Genomic DNA, 15003 nt, shown 5'->3' on the forward strand with positions numbered 1-15003 from the left:
CAATCAAATGTATGGCCAGCATACCTTACATAGGTAACGTTTCTCAAAAAATAGCAAAACTACTCAGGTCACATACCGTGAAAGTAACTTTCTCCACAAACAACAAACTACAATTTTTCTACACCACTAAAAATCAAAGAGAAGAGATTCTCAATAAAAAACTGATTTCTCCTGCATGTGATAGCTATAGTAACTTTTACAATACTCACATTTTTTCAGAGATAGAGATTGACAGTGTGTTATAGACAATTTAACAGTCAGTGAAGGTGAAATAAATATTATAATTGACAGATCCGCATATAGAATCTAATCCACAGGAAATGTAGCTCCTCAGACTGTGTGCAAATTCTTCGTGAAACCAAAGTGTGAGAATACTTCTGTAGCGTGTTTTGATTACAAAAACAAACACTGAAAGTGAGGATTTGCATGTGTATTGAAGGAGCCACAATACTTGCAAGTAGACAAAGAAAAATACCAGCTCTAACGTTAGCATATAAAGCCATTCAGCGATTAATTTTATCCGATTTCCAACTGCAGTATACCTCAAAAAGACAACTACAATGCAAGAGAGGCAGAAAATTACCCATGCAAACGACATGAATTATATTTTAGGTTTGTTTGTGTGGCTATCTTCCGTAGCAGCTGTTAAATCTTTTACTATTGGTTATCCGTCTTGAACTGACTGCAATTTAGTTAAAAAGAATTATATCAGACACGTTTCACTTTTTTTTATAAAGCATCTTCCGTGGTTGTTTTGCAATATTGGATAGATACATTAGTACATGTTTGGTACATAAACATTGTTACTGTGCGGAATGAGAAACAGTTTACAAAAGCTAGGTGTAAATCATGTAGCGCAACAAATACTGCAGAATAACTGCAAAGTGCAAATGTGAACTGGAGTCTTTCGACATCAATCTCTGCTAGCAAGGAGGGTAGGAGGAGAATATGTTAATAAACACCGTAAGTAACTCGCATACGAACTTTTTAAACAAAACGCTGTTTTTAACCTAAAACAACCAAAAACGTACAATGTACGTATCCAATTTGCAGAATAACCACGGAAGATGTTTTATAAATAAAAGCGAAACGCGTCTGATGTAATTCATTATAATTAAATTACAGTCAGCTCAAGAAGGATAACCAATAGTAACAAATTACATTTATTTAAAGAAATGGTCTGGAAAATGAGAATAAATTCTCTAAACACGTTTTGCTAAGCATGAAAAAATAAGTAACTGGTGGAGTTGCAGGCTATCCAAAGACATCACTTATTATTAATAAAAGTAAGTAAAAAGAATATAAGCCAACGGGCTTATAATTCTTATTTAATTAAGCAGTGTTTCCATTTTTGTATTTCAATAACCATTTGTTCACATACCAAAAATTTTAATTATTGTTCATTCCAAATACACTTTTTCACATTGTGATAAAGCTGTGCGTGAAAGAAGAGGGCACTGGGATCAGATACGGATTCTATAAAGTTAAGCCATTAAATAACAAAAACTAATCAAAACATTTCGTTTGTCTGTCTAATCGGGAAACATTGTGATTAACACAAATACTTACCGAGGTCGACAAAACGGCTCGCGCCAGAAGTGTGGCTCCGAGACGAGGTCTAGACAGGGTTGTGCGCACTGTTCCAAAAACATTTAACGAATGCACTTATGTGAAAATTGCAGCTGCGACTAACTTAAAGAGGTTTGACCGAGGTAGATGCACAGAATACCCCAAGAGGAATTGTCAATATTTAGGGATGTGACAGCAACGATCATTTGAAGCAGAAAACTTCATACGGCTCTGTGCCCTATTCTGAATGGTTTCCGAGATACAACAAATTTAATGCAGGTTGTTATTTATTTCTATGTATTATTTAATATCTTGTCAGGTGTAAACATGAACAACGATTAGTAACATGCGATTTACAAAGTATCAATTGAAAAATCCTTTTTTAACGTAGTCACTTCCAAAGCTGTGTCTACATTTGACGCGCCGATGACACAGTTAACCGATAATTTTACACTCTCAGTCTCCCGCTCTACTTCACTCATAACACACCATAGACAACCGTGAGCTCAACGGGCTAGTTAAGAGGCAGAAGACATTCCAAGCCAAGAGACTGTAATCCACGAGGTAACCTTGACTAGAACAAAACGTCATAAAAGGCAGCCGCGGAGTGTACATCATGAGGTCTGAGGTCGCGCGCTCGCCCAGCCCAGCAGGTGAACTGAGTTTTTAAACCTGTTAACTCGTAACTGGGTATTTACACACAATAGAGAACTGCATCTTCTACTGAATCTGCTATTATGTAATCTTACTGATACCAGTACTACACGAACCACAAGATTGAAGTATGCTGTAATTTAAGATCTATGCTCGATATAAATGTGTAACAGTTTGTTTGTATAATTCAGTCTCTTTTGCTTAACAGTCCTCGTTTCATACAAAATGTAGCACCTCATGCAATCAATAATCACTTTGGCATCATTTTAGTTTTATTGTGCCTAGTACAGTATAACAATTTACTTGGAGGCCTATAGACTTCCGGTCATTGTACTACACTGGAGAGCCAAAGAAACAGGTACACCTGCCTAACATCGTGTAGGACCCCCGCAAGCACGCAAAAGTGCCACCACAGGACGTGGCATGGACTCGACTAATGTCTGAAGCAGTGCTGGAGGGAACCAACAATATGAATCCTGCAGAGCTGACCATAAATCCGTGGAGTACGACGGAGTGGAGATCTCTTCTGAACAGTGCGATACAAGAAATCCCAGTTATGCTCAATAATGTTCATGTCTGGGGAGTGTGGTGGGCAGCGGAAGTGTTTAAACTCAGAAGAGTGTTTCTGGAGAAACTCTGTACCAATTCTGGACGTGTGGTGTGTCGCATTGACTTGCTGGAATTTGCTCAAGTCCGTCGGGATGCACGATAGACATGAATGGATGCAGGTGATCAGGCAGGATGATTATGTACGTGTCACCTATCAGAGACGTATCAGACTCCATCTGCACCTGCCCCACACCATTACAGAGCCTCCACCAGCTTGAACAATCTCCTGCGGATATGCTGGGTCCATGGATTCATGAGGTTGTCTCCATACCCGTCCATCCGCTCGATACAATTTTAAACGAGACTTGTCCGACCAGCCAATATGTTTGCAGTGATAAACAGTCCAATGTCAGTACTGATGGGCAGAGGCGAAGCGTAAAGCTTTGTGTCGTGCAGTCATCAAGGGTACACGAGTGGGCCCCCGGCTCCGAAAGTCCATATCGATTATGTTTCGGTGAATGGTTCGTGACACTTGTTGATGGCCCAGCTTTGAAATCTGCAACAGTTTGCGAAAGGGTGGCACCTCTGTCACGTTGAACGACTGATTCTCTTCAGTTGTCGTTGGTCCCGTTCTTGCAAGAGAATCTTTTTCCGGCCGCAGCGATGTCGGAGATGTTTCACCGGATTTCTGGTATTCACAGTACACTCGTGGAATGGTCATACGGGAAAATCCCCATTTCATCGCTACCTCGGAGATGCTCTTGAAAGATTACCGTCAAACCTCCTTGCCTAGGGACGCCAGATGAAAATTTATGTCGTCAAGCCCTGAATGAAAATTGTGCAACGGATAACTGGTGAGGGGAGCTTGAGAGCGCTACATAGAGAGCGTTCCCTTTCTGTACGATACTAGGCAAGGGGCTGGAGGGCTCACACGCTGATGTGTGGGTCCCTGCATTCTATATCTTTTATTTTAAATGAATTCCTTTAACTTGACTCCTATGTGATTTTTGGGGTACGTTAAAGATTGATGACAATTGATTACCTATTTATTTTAAACATTATCACTCGACTTTACGGCAATTGCAGCAATTGTTCCAGTTTACAGATATTGCAATTTTACAAATTACAGCTTGGGTATATTTTATACTAATCTGCACGCACTTTTCTACGGACAAGATGGAATCGCTTTGGCCATATGTATACCACCGAAGTCTCCCAATTTTTACATGGGACATCCACTATGTGAGGAGGACGACAGGCAAACTGGGGACCAGATACATTGACACGTGGGGTCAAATTTCCAAAATTAAACGAGAACATTCATTTCCTTACACAATCCGAAGCTGGAAATAAAATAATTAGTGCAAATATTCAAATACCTCTCTTCCACGTGTGAACATCGAGACAGACGCACGAGGGCACGTCTGCTCACTTACCCGTCTCCTGTAACACTCCCAGAATGTCGCCGGCACCCAGAGGTCTTCCTGGGCCCCGGTGGAGGCGATGGTCGAACCACTTGGCCGTGACCACCCTCTCCACCGTAAATCTTGTGACACTGGAACGTCTCTTACTTTGACCTGCCTGTGCTGTCTCTCTGATCCCCCACCCAGTGGTAAGGTTGGCACTACTTTACTACAGAACTACTTCCCAACAAAGATTTGGCCACGCTTGATGGAAAGGTGTGAGGAAGATTAGGAAAGTTCAAGTGCAGTTTCACATTCAGGTACAAGAAATCCAAAATAGACGACACATATAAATACGTATTATGAAGCCTGACACATTTCTTTCCACCCGTCCACATGGGTTCTATTGTACCCGCGGCCGTTCGCGTCGTGCAATAAAATTGGCGTCGTTGTCGCCTCTGTTTGTATTTCACGTTGCGAGCGAGGAGCGAAACCTGCTGCATATGGAGCGGAAACGACAGTACCGTTTCACTGTGTACCATCGCTCGTGCGCCGACTATAAGACCACGTTCAAACTCACTTAAATCTTGATAAAATGCCTTTGTAGCAGCAATAACCGATCTAACAACTGCGCCAGACACTTGTTGTCTCACATAGGCGTTTACGACGGCAGCGCCGTGTTCTGCCTTGAATACACATGCCTATACTAGTTTCTTTTGCACTTCAGTTTACTAGTAATCAAGCAAGATTCCATAATAGAGGATCCCAGTAGAAAAAGCATTTCTCTTTTGTAGTTAAATACCCAATCATGGGTTAACATGTGTAGAACCGGAGTTCGTCTGCTTAGCGAGCGAGCTCAGGCCTACCCTCGTGACGTATGGACCGCGGCTGTCTTTTTCGTCGGTCTTCTCGCCGCCCGCGGGCTGCGTGGGAAAGAGATGGAAACTATCCAGAATAGGGCGTACGTCCATCTGAAGTTGTTTGCTTCAAGTGATCGTTCCCGTCATATTGGCCATTCCTCGTAGGACTCTTTGTACGGGGTGTTCAAAATGTCTCTCCGCAGTACCGTATGATTGTTGGCCGCGCAGAATATCACTGCAGTATTGTTGTGCGTTTATTGTTTCGATGAAAAATATGGGACCCACAATCCGACGTCTAGAAATTGCAAACCAAACTCCTATCACAGAATGAAGGGGTTTGCAGTACTCCACATACGAGAAATTTGCGAGTTCATGTACCCGCATAAATGAAACCACGCCTTATCAGTGAAAAACGTTTCATTAACAATATCCCTTCCATTTTGTTCAACGAAATTTTTGAACCATTGACAATAATGCAGTCCCTTGCAATGATCAAGCCGGCCGGAGTGGCCATGCGGTTCTGGGCGCTACAGTCTGGAGCCGAGCGACCGCTACGGTCGCAGGTTCGAATCCTGCCTCGGGCATGGATGTGTGTGATGTCCTTAGGTTAGTTAGGTTTAATTAGTTCTATGTTCTAGGCGATTGATGACCTCAGAAGTTAAGTCGCATAGTGCTCAGAGCCATTTGAACCATTTTTGCCATAATTAGTATTTTTCAGTTCTTGCACGACTGTCACTTTGTATGGGAATAGTTCTAATTTTTTCCGTACAACGGTGTGGGCCGTTCCGACACTAACATCGATTTCCTGGGCGAGTTTTCTTACTGACTTTTTCGGACTTCTGGACAGTTTATTGGAAATATCGAGTAGTTTATCCTCAGACAAAATGCTAGGATGACCACTTCTCGGTCCATCTATCACTGAACCCCTACTTCGAAATTTGTTAGTCAAATCTCGCACAGTACCGCGATGTGGGAGTTGTGTCTCTGGGAACACTGAATTAAAAGTTTTGCGAACTGTAACTGCGTATTTACCGCCAGCTTTAACAATTTCAAACGAACAAAGGAACTAAAACGTTCACGTCAACACGTAACGACACACCAACGATACTACTGACGCTGGCTGAGATAAACGAAACAGTGGAATGTTGGGAGAGTCCACTTGGAGGGGAGTAACCCAGGCAGGCGAACAATCATACGGCACGAGCGGCTGACAATCATACGGCACTGCGGAGAGACTTTTTGAACACCCCGTATTATACTTCCAAAATAATGTCGGCCAACAGTTCCACATGTGTTCATGGAATAAGTAACTACTGTATCAGTACTGTGTATGTAACTACTGAAATCTGTTTCTTCGTTATGTCACCGTAAAACTCGGTATCTTCATGAAGAACATTACTTTGTGACAACAGTGCGCCCTAACATTTTATTCTTAAATACTGTAAATCGAGTCAAGATTCAACATATAGCTCTGCAAAAAATGCTGGGGTCATCGGTCCCTAGACTTACACACTACTTAAACTAACTTATGCTAAGAACAACACACCCTACCCGGGGGAGGACTCGAATCTTCGCCGGGGAGGGGTGGGGGGGCAGCGCGGTCCGTGACACGGCGCCTCAAACCGCGCGGCTATAGATCTGCTACAGCGTGTTTTTCCATAGTGCTGACACTTATGATGGAAAGTATAAGTAAATGCATTACTCTTCATTTGGTCATGATGCCATTTTGTTTGAAGGTGGAAAAAAGTGATGATAGATTTCTTGGAAACACTCTGCTTCTGCTGATAACTCTGAAGAGCTGGCTAACTGAAGACAACTTGACGCATACACGATGTCCCAGAAGGAATGGCCAGTATTCTGAGATATGTTAGTAACGGTCATACACAGGTACACGCAGGCTGCTCTTCATCTTCGATATTGTGAAATAAACCTCTTTAATTGCAAGCTCCTTAATTTTCATATTTTTGGAGGTGGTAGTATGGACCAAAACAAGAAAAAAATGTTCAGTAAACATGAGCTCTAAAGTGCATACCTTAAGAGGTATGAGCACATCTTTGATACTGTGAAAAACGTCTCTTCTACTGCACAAGCGCTCATAGCTTATAAGGTATTCCTTTTAGAACGTATGTTTACTGGACTTTTTTTCTTATTTTGTCCATGCTACCACCTCCCAGAATATGGAAAGCAAGGAGCTTGCAGGAGAAGAGATTTGTTTCACACTATCAAAGATGAAGAAGTAAGTCTTAAGGTATGCATTTTAGAGGCAATGTTTACTAGACGTTTGTGCTTCGAATGTTCTTTACTGACATATTCCTGAATACTGATCATCCCTCCTGCAACACCCTGTATTCGTGTAAGAGTAAAATTTTACAAAAAAAAATTTCAGCCATTGGAAAGTGGAAATCGTTATTTCCTTAGATTGTAGGAGTAACTTTGTGTCAGTACACATACTTAAAGAAACAAGCATCATGAATGAAATTAGGGACATTTATGAATGGTTTAGTAAAACAGACACAGCTTCATTTCACGTTATAACTTTGTTTCTGAAAATATAATACACCGTTTCTCAGAATATTTTAGTACATGTGATGTGACTGTTTCCTCTCATACATTTGTACTTGTAAGTGTCTAGCAGTTAGGATTAATTACCTTACTTAGACGATAGTGTGTTAAATGTAAGTGTTGTGACCTGTTTTTTTTTCATACGGTTTCACTGAATAGATGCGTAAAGAAATGGCCAAAAGGTTTGCGAATTTACCTTGCTTAATGCAGGATAGGCCTACAGTTATTTGGAATTTTAGAGAATTAGACAAATAAATTCACCAAATTATCAGACTTTGTAACAAATTTTTTTTTCTGTAAAACTCATAAAACGGAGCAAACTTGTATCAAAGTTATAACAGTGTGTCATGAAGGATGGCTAGGTCAGCCCGTCATCTTGAAAGATGAATTTTATTCCACTTTGCCTGTCTTAGACTTCATGTTACAATGTTGTCCTGAGCTCTGGGGGCAACTTTATGACAGTCAATACTCCATATCCAGGAATACCAAAGTTGTGCATGGAAATTTATTGCTACGAAAATTAAAGAATAAAGGTTATAAAATTCCCCAAAAATGCTGAAATTAAATATTGCAGTACATCTTTGTACGAGTATAAGGTTATGTTTAAAAAATTTGCTAGAAGTGTCATGAAGTTATCCTGTTTTACAGAACACGTTTCGTTTCATTTTGTTGAGTCATAGCCAGTGGTAGGAGTTTTTTGGTTTCAATGTGAATATGATGACTGCAACTAAGTTTCACTAGAATCTTCCCCTTTGAGGCTGGAGCTGTAAATAAAAATGAAAGTGTGAGATCATAATGGGCTAAAACTGGCAAACAACAAGACGGACAATCAGGTGTGCTAGGTAAGGCAATGTTTTTCAGACGCTCGATAACACAGTGCACGGGCAGTCACAGGACGGAAAAGTGGAAGGGACGGAATGCTTACGGGACGTCCATTAATTATATGAGCTCAAAATGGGGGAGGGGTCAGACAAATTTCACCAACTCTCAATTAGAGCGATAATGGGCAGCGAGGGAATAAAAATCTCACGTCAACTTTTTAATTCAGAAAATGAACATAACAAAAATGGGTAACATTTTATTTTATATAATTAATCCCGCACATAGACAAAATTTTAGTGCCCGTCAATATTTGTGGTCTCTCTAAAGCGAACTGAGTGCTTTAAACGTACGCACGCATGTAAAACCGATATTACTGCATGTAACATAAATTCGTATCAAAACTCTTACTCTGTCTATGTTAACTGGCATGCCGACAAGTCTAAGCACTCGTGCGAGCAAGAAGGCAATCGTTTATGAAAGGAAGCTAAGCTCAAGACCACCGTCAGAATTCTGTTAATGATCATATAACTCAAGAGATTGAAAAGCAACGTAATCATACGATTGAAAGGAAATTACAAACAACATTGTCTTTCCATCTGCAAACTAAATAAAAGTTTAGTAACATTTAATGTATATAATATACCAATAAAAGGTGAGTTTGTTAGGGATGTGTCAGAACAGCTTATAGCACACAGCCGGAAAAAATTGCAGCACCAAGGAGTTGTGTGACATAACGGAAGCTGGTAGGCGTGTTTCTACATCTTATAGATGACGTCTATTCACATTTCGCGCCAGTCGCATAAGAGTGGCGCTAGTGGCGCCATTATGAGGATGCAAATCAGATTTGTTCCAAACAATGCTGCAACGATCGCGGTCGTTAGTTATCTTTGAGATTGGACATGGTGAGTTGATCTTAGTATAGACTGCCTCTAAGCCGACAAAGACACCATCATTGACACCTCACTGAGCTTGAACGAAGTCGTGTAATAGGGCTACGAGAAGCTGGATACTCCTTCTGAGATACTGCAGAAAGACTTGGCGGGAATGTAGTCACGGCACATGACTGCTGGCCGCCGTGGTCACGGAAATGTACGGTCGAAAGAAGATCGGGCTCCGCACAGCCATGTGGCACTGCCGACAGGAAAGACCGTCGTGTTCGGCGTCTCTTACTGCATCTACAGCAGTAATCTGAGCAACAGTTGGCACCACAGCGACACAACGAACTGTTACAAAGCAGTTACTCCAAGGACAGCTCCGAGACAGAAGCCCTGTAGCGTGCATTCCACTGACCCCAAACCACTGCCATTTGAAAATTCAGTTGTCTCAAGCGAGAGTTGATTAGAGGGCAAGATTGAGGTCTGTTGTGTTGTTCGATGAAAGCTACTTCTGTCTCGGTCCCAGTGATGATCGTATGTTGGTTAGAAGGAGGCCAGTTGAGGGCTACAAGACACTTGACCTCGCCTAGGATTATGGTCTGGAGTGCGTTTACATATGATCGGAGGAGCGCTGTCGTTGTTAACCCACCCACCATGGCTGAATATCTGTTTGTCAGTCTGGTGATAAGATGTGCTGCTATTCATGAACAGCATTCCATGGGGTGTTTTCCAACAGGATAAGGCTCCTCGACATACCGCCATTGTAACCCAAAATGCTCTGCAGAGTGTTGACAGTTTGTCTCGGTCTCCTCGATCACCCGATCTGTCTCCAATCGAGCACATATGGGATATCATATGCGTCATCCACAAACAGCGTTAACGTCCCTGTATTGACCGACCAAGTGCAACAGGCATGGAACCCATCCCACAAACTGACATCCGGCACCTGTACAACACAATGCATGCACATTTGCGTGCTTGCACTCAACAGTCTGGCAGCTATACCAGTTGTTAATGTACCAGCACTTCACATTTGCAGGGCGTATCTCACGTTTCCGTTAACCTGTGATCTTGCAACGTTAATCACTTAAATATGTTACTTAGACAAATGTATTCGCGCAATTTTATTTTTTGGTGTTTCGTTGTTTTTCGTCAGTGGATTTCTGTGGATCCTTTTTGTCCGCCTGTCTCTGTTTGTCTGTCCGTCCTAATATTACTCTGGGTTATCATGTCTAAGGGCAACGGCCTTGCCGCAGTGGATACACCGGTTCCCGTGAGATCACCGAAGTTAAGCCCTGTCGGGCTTGGTCAGCACTTGGATGGGTGACCATCCAGGCCGCCATGCGCTGTTGCCATTTTTCGGGGTGCACTCAGCCTCGTGATGCCAATGGAGGAGCTACTCGAACGAATAGTAGCGGCTTCGGTCAAGAATACCATCATAACGACCGGGAGAGCGGTGTGCTGACCCCACGCCCCTCCTATCCGCATCCTCCACTGTGGATGACACGGCGGTCGGATGGTCTCGGTAGGCCACTCGTGGCCTGAAGACGGAGTGCTTTTTTTATCACATCCTTCCTATCCACATCCTCCACTGAAAATGACACGGCGGTTGGATGGTCCCGGTAGGCCACTCATGGCCTGAAGACGGAGTGCTTTTTTTATTACATCCTTCCTATCCACATCCTCCACTGAAAATGACATGGCGGTCGGATGGTCCCGGTAGGCAACTCGTGGCCTGAAGACGCTTTTTTTATCACATCCTTCCTATCCACATCCTCCACTGAAAATGACACGGCGGTTGGATGGTCCCGGTAGGCCACTCGTGGCCTGAAGACGGAGTGCTTTTTTTTTATCATGTCTAAAATGAAGGGTCTTTAATTCCATGCTGAAAAAACTGTTTAATACACTTTATAAATAAAACATGACTCTTTAGTTTTAATCAATTTTTAAAACAAGTGCAATATATTTTTACATTTCTTATATGTCTACTACGCTGTCACCGTAACGTCATGCGAGGTGGTGGGCGGGGGCGGGAAAGGGCAGAGTGGCTGTTCCAACACATCTCACTTAGAGGTAAGCGGGGGGGGGGGGGGGGGGGGGGTCGTTGGCAGTAGGATCTAGATTTTAAACAAAACACTTCATGTTGTTTAAGGACGTCCTCCTACCCACCTCGCATCTCGCTGGCACTCTTCTCAGCTGCCTACTGTACATAAGACGATCAAGTCAGTTGGCGTTTGGCTGCCTCAACAGCGACCAAAATAACCGCTGACACGGTGCGACGGAAGGAACGGCGTCGCGTGATGAGGCTGCTAATGGTCCGTCTTCGCCTCGCCTTGTTTGAGACGGCAATCAGCTGGGCTGCAAGGGAACAGGTCGCGTTGCGTAACAGCCTTAAGTGTCACCAGCTGACAGAGGGAGCCAACCGGACAGGGCTCCCGCAGCTAGCGTCAGACGCTGTCCTCTCCCGTCACACAAAGCACCGCTGTCCAGGTCCTCATCCTCATAATCACCATTATGTCTTTAAACCAACACCCACTCAGGCTGCCCACCACGTTACCGCAGTGTCGACCATGAAATATGCTGGAGCTGATGGTCCATCCCTACAGATTCATCCTTCAATGTGGCCCGCTTTTCCTGAAGATGTATGACTTGGCAGAGACATTGGTTGTAGAAGTCATGCGTTTTGGCTGTTCCGAAAGTGTTCCACATCCAAAGAGGGATGGGTAAAAAACTTTCGTTTAAAACTGAAACCGATATTTTAGTTCTGAATAACCGATATTTTTCGGTATTTCTTCGGTTTTTTAAAAAAATATTTTTTTACGTTAGCAATGTTTATTAGTAAAGTTCCGTTGCTTTGAAATATTACAAACGAGCAACAAAAATATGACATAGTAATCAACAAAGCATTGCTGAGAAAATGATGTACCTAAAATTTTAGAAAATTTTCAGTAATTGGAGCACAGCGATCGTCGTAAAGTGTTAAAAATCAATAAAAACAGTCCCAATCTGTTAGCAACCGGCTGCAGTCCTGTCCTCAGACCTTCTTCAGGATTTTCCCCGCCATTATGGCTACTGGTGGCGGCAGACGGAGCGAGATCAAAAATGGTTCAAATGGCTGTGAGAACTATGGGACTTACATTCTATGGTCATGAGTCTCCTAGAACTTAGAACTACTTAAACCTAACTAATCTAAGGACATCGCATACATCCATGCCCGAGGCAGGATTCGAACCTGCGACCGTAGCGATCGAGCGGTTCTAGACTGAAGCGCCTAGAACCGCTCGGCCACCCCGGCCGGTGGAGAGAGATACTTAGAAGTAAGGTTGTCACTGATAACGCCACCGACACTGGTTTTATTTGATTTTTAATAATGTACCTGCTGCTGTGTGGTGAGGTCTGTTAGACGGCACACTGGGTCAATATAGCAGTTTCTCACTGGCGTCATGTGGGAGCAATGCAGTACAATGCTCTAATTACTTTACAAAATCAAAAATGCGAGGGGGCACAAGAGCCTAGCTGCAGCATATAGAAAGAGAAAACATCCACAATGTTCCTTGGAAGAGAAAGCAAATTTTTGATATAATTTTGTTCATGCGTTATAAACTTGGGCTAGTAACTGTGACTCCTTTAGGGTGAAAGACATGACGCCATCGAAAAGTTAGAAATGTAGGAAAGTCATGAACTTGTGACCTTTCGCTGCCGCCGTCGCTGCGCCCGCCTCCTTCACCTTCGTCATTTTTGCTGGAGACACTGAGACCGGTTTCTGCCACAGCCTCAACTTCGTATCTGTCGAGGTTTTCCACTCCTTCACATTCGTTAGAATTTTTCAATATTTGTTCGTAGTCTACGTTTATTACTGGACACAACAGCAATAAAAAAACAGAAAATCGCTTATTTCAGAAAGGATTTATTTTGGTGGGTGTAGCAGTCAGGTTAAACTGGGGACGTAAAAAATCTGTAAACCGAAAATGGGTTGTTTCGGTGATAACCGCCATCCCTACCTAAAGATCTTGTCGTAGTGACCCTGAAAATGCCTGGCATGTAATGATTCGTTGATCCAAGGAAAGAGGGAAAACTCATTGGATACCATGTTTGGAAAATACGAGGCTGAGGCAATAATTTGATAGCCCCAACAAGCAACATATGCGGCTGCGTCCCGTGCAGAGCTGAGCTGGGGGCTTTGCCGTCGAGCAGAAGCACCGTCTTGAATCGCATCCCGCTACTCTTCGTCTCCACAACTATGCGTAAGCTCGCCAGGAGATTTCGGTAGTATGCTCCTGTCACATTTTGTCCCTTACAAGCAACAAGCAACCAGATTAGCTATTGAGCCGGCCGCTTTAGCCGACCCGGCACGGTAGCTCAGCGTATTCGGTCAGAGAGGCGCTGGCCCTCTGTAATAAAAAAACAACTGAGTAAAGGAATCAACGATCAACTTGAACGGTTGTCCTATGACGTCCGCCCAGACCAAACACAACGAACATTACGGAACAAAATAAAAAAAGTTAATAAAAAGATAAAAAGAGGTTCTAATTCAAATAAAATGGCTCTGAGCACTATAGGACTTAACATCTATGGTCATCAGTCCCCTAGAACCTAGAACACCCAGCCATCACGAGGCAGAGAAAAATCCCTGACCCCGCCGGGAATCGAACCCGGGAACCCGGGCGCGGGAAGCGAGAACGCTTCAGTGCGGATCCGCGCTGCTGCTACGATCGCAGATTCGAATCCTGCCTCGGGCATGGATGTGTGTGATGGCCTTAGGTTAGTTAGGTTTAAGTAGTTCTAAGTTCTAGGGGACTGATGACCATGGATGTTGAGTCCCATAGTGCTCAGAGCCATTTTTTGTATGTCCACATTAATTAGAACGACTTGTGTGAACAGCGATTGCCAATGTAAGAGCATATAAACGGCAAGGAAAACACAACAGTACTACGTTTCTTATCGGTTTTTTGAAGTTTTGTAAACGTGATTTGTTTTTCATATGAGAGAACTGCTGAGTCGTTTGCAAATAAGTTAAAATAACGTTTCGGACTGGATTTGAAGTAACGACCCTTGGATAACTGCTTATAAACCTTCAGTCCGGAACCGTCCTGATGTTACGGTCGCAGGTTCGAATCCTTCCTCGGGAATTGACGTGTGATGTCCTTAGGTTAGTTAGGTTTAAGTAGTTGTAAGTTCAAATTGTTCAAATGGCTCTGAGCACTACGGGACTTCACTGCTGAGGTCATCAGTCCCCTAGAACTTAGAACTACTTAAAGTTAACTAACCTAAGGACATCACGCACACCCATACCCGAGGCAGGATTCGAACCTGCTAGTTCTAAGTCAAGGGGACTGATGACCTCAGATGTTAAATCTCATAGTGCTTAGAGCCGTTTGACCATCTTATAAATCATTACAGTCCAGCGCCATATCAATCTTTTTTAAAACTTTTGTTATAAATGGACCCGACCAGGATTCGAACCTAAAAAATTTCTGCGGCCCCACCGATTAAAATCTGCAACCTGCTGATTCGTAATCAGACTTTGTAAGTAGGCTGTTTAGGTTTTTATGTTGGTAACGCCACGTAGCGCTCTATATGAAAATCACTGTGTTGTGTGCAGTCTGTGGCTGGTTGGCATTGTTGGAATATTCACTATTGTAGTGTTGGGCAGTTGGATGAAAAGCACGTATCGTTGTGCGGTTGGAGGTGAGCAGCAGTGGTGATGTG

General features: G+C 43.1%; 1 pseudogene; it reads left to right on the forward strand.

Moving 5' to 3' along the window:
• Positions 1–10531: 10531 nt before the first annotated feature.
• Positions 10532–10649, forward strand: LOC126282703 (5S ribosomal RNA; annotated as a pseudogene).
• Positions 10650–15003: the final 4354 nt, after the last annotated feature.

Source organism: Schistocerca gregaria, chromosome 7 (assembly GCF_023897955.1).
Source record: "Schistocerca gregaria isolate iqSchGreg1 chromosome 7, iqSchGreg1.2, whole genome shotgun sequence".
In the NCBI taxonomy this organism is placed as follows: domain Eukaryota; kingdom Metazoa; phylum Arthropoda; class Insecta; order Orthoptera; family Acrididae; genus Schistocerca; species Schistocerca gregaria.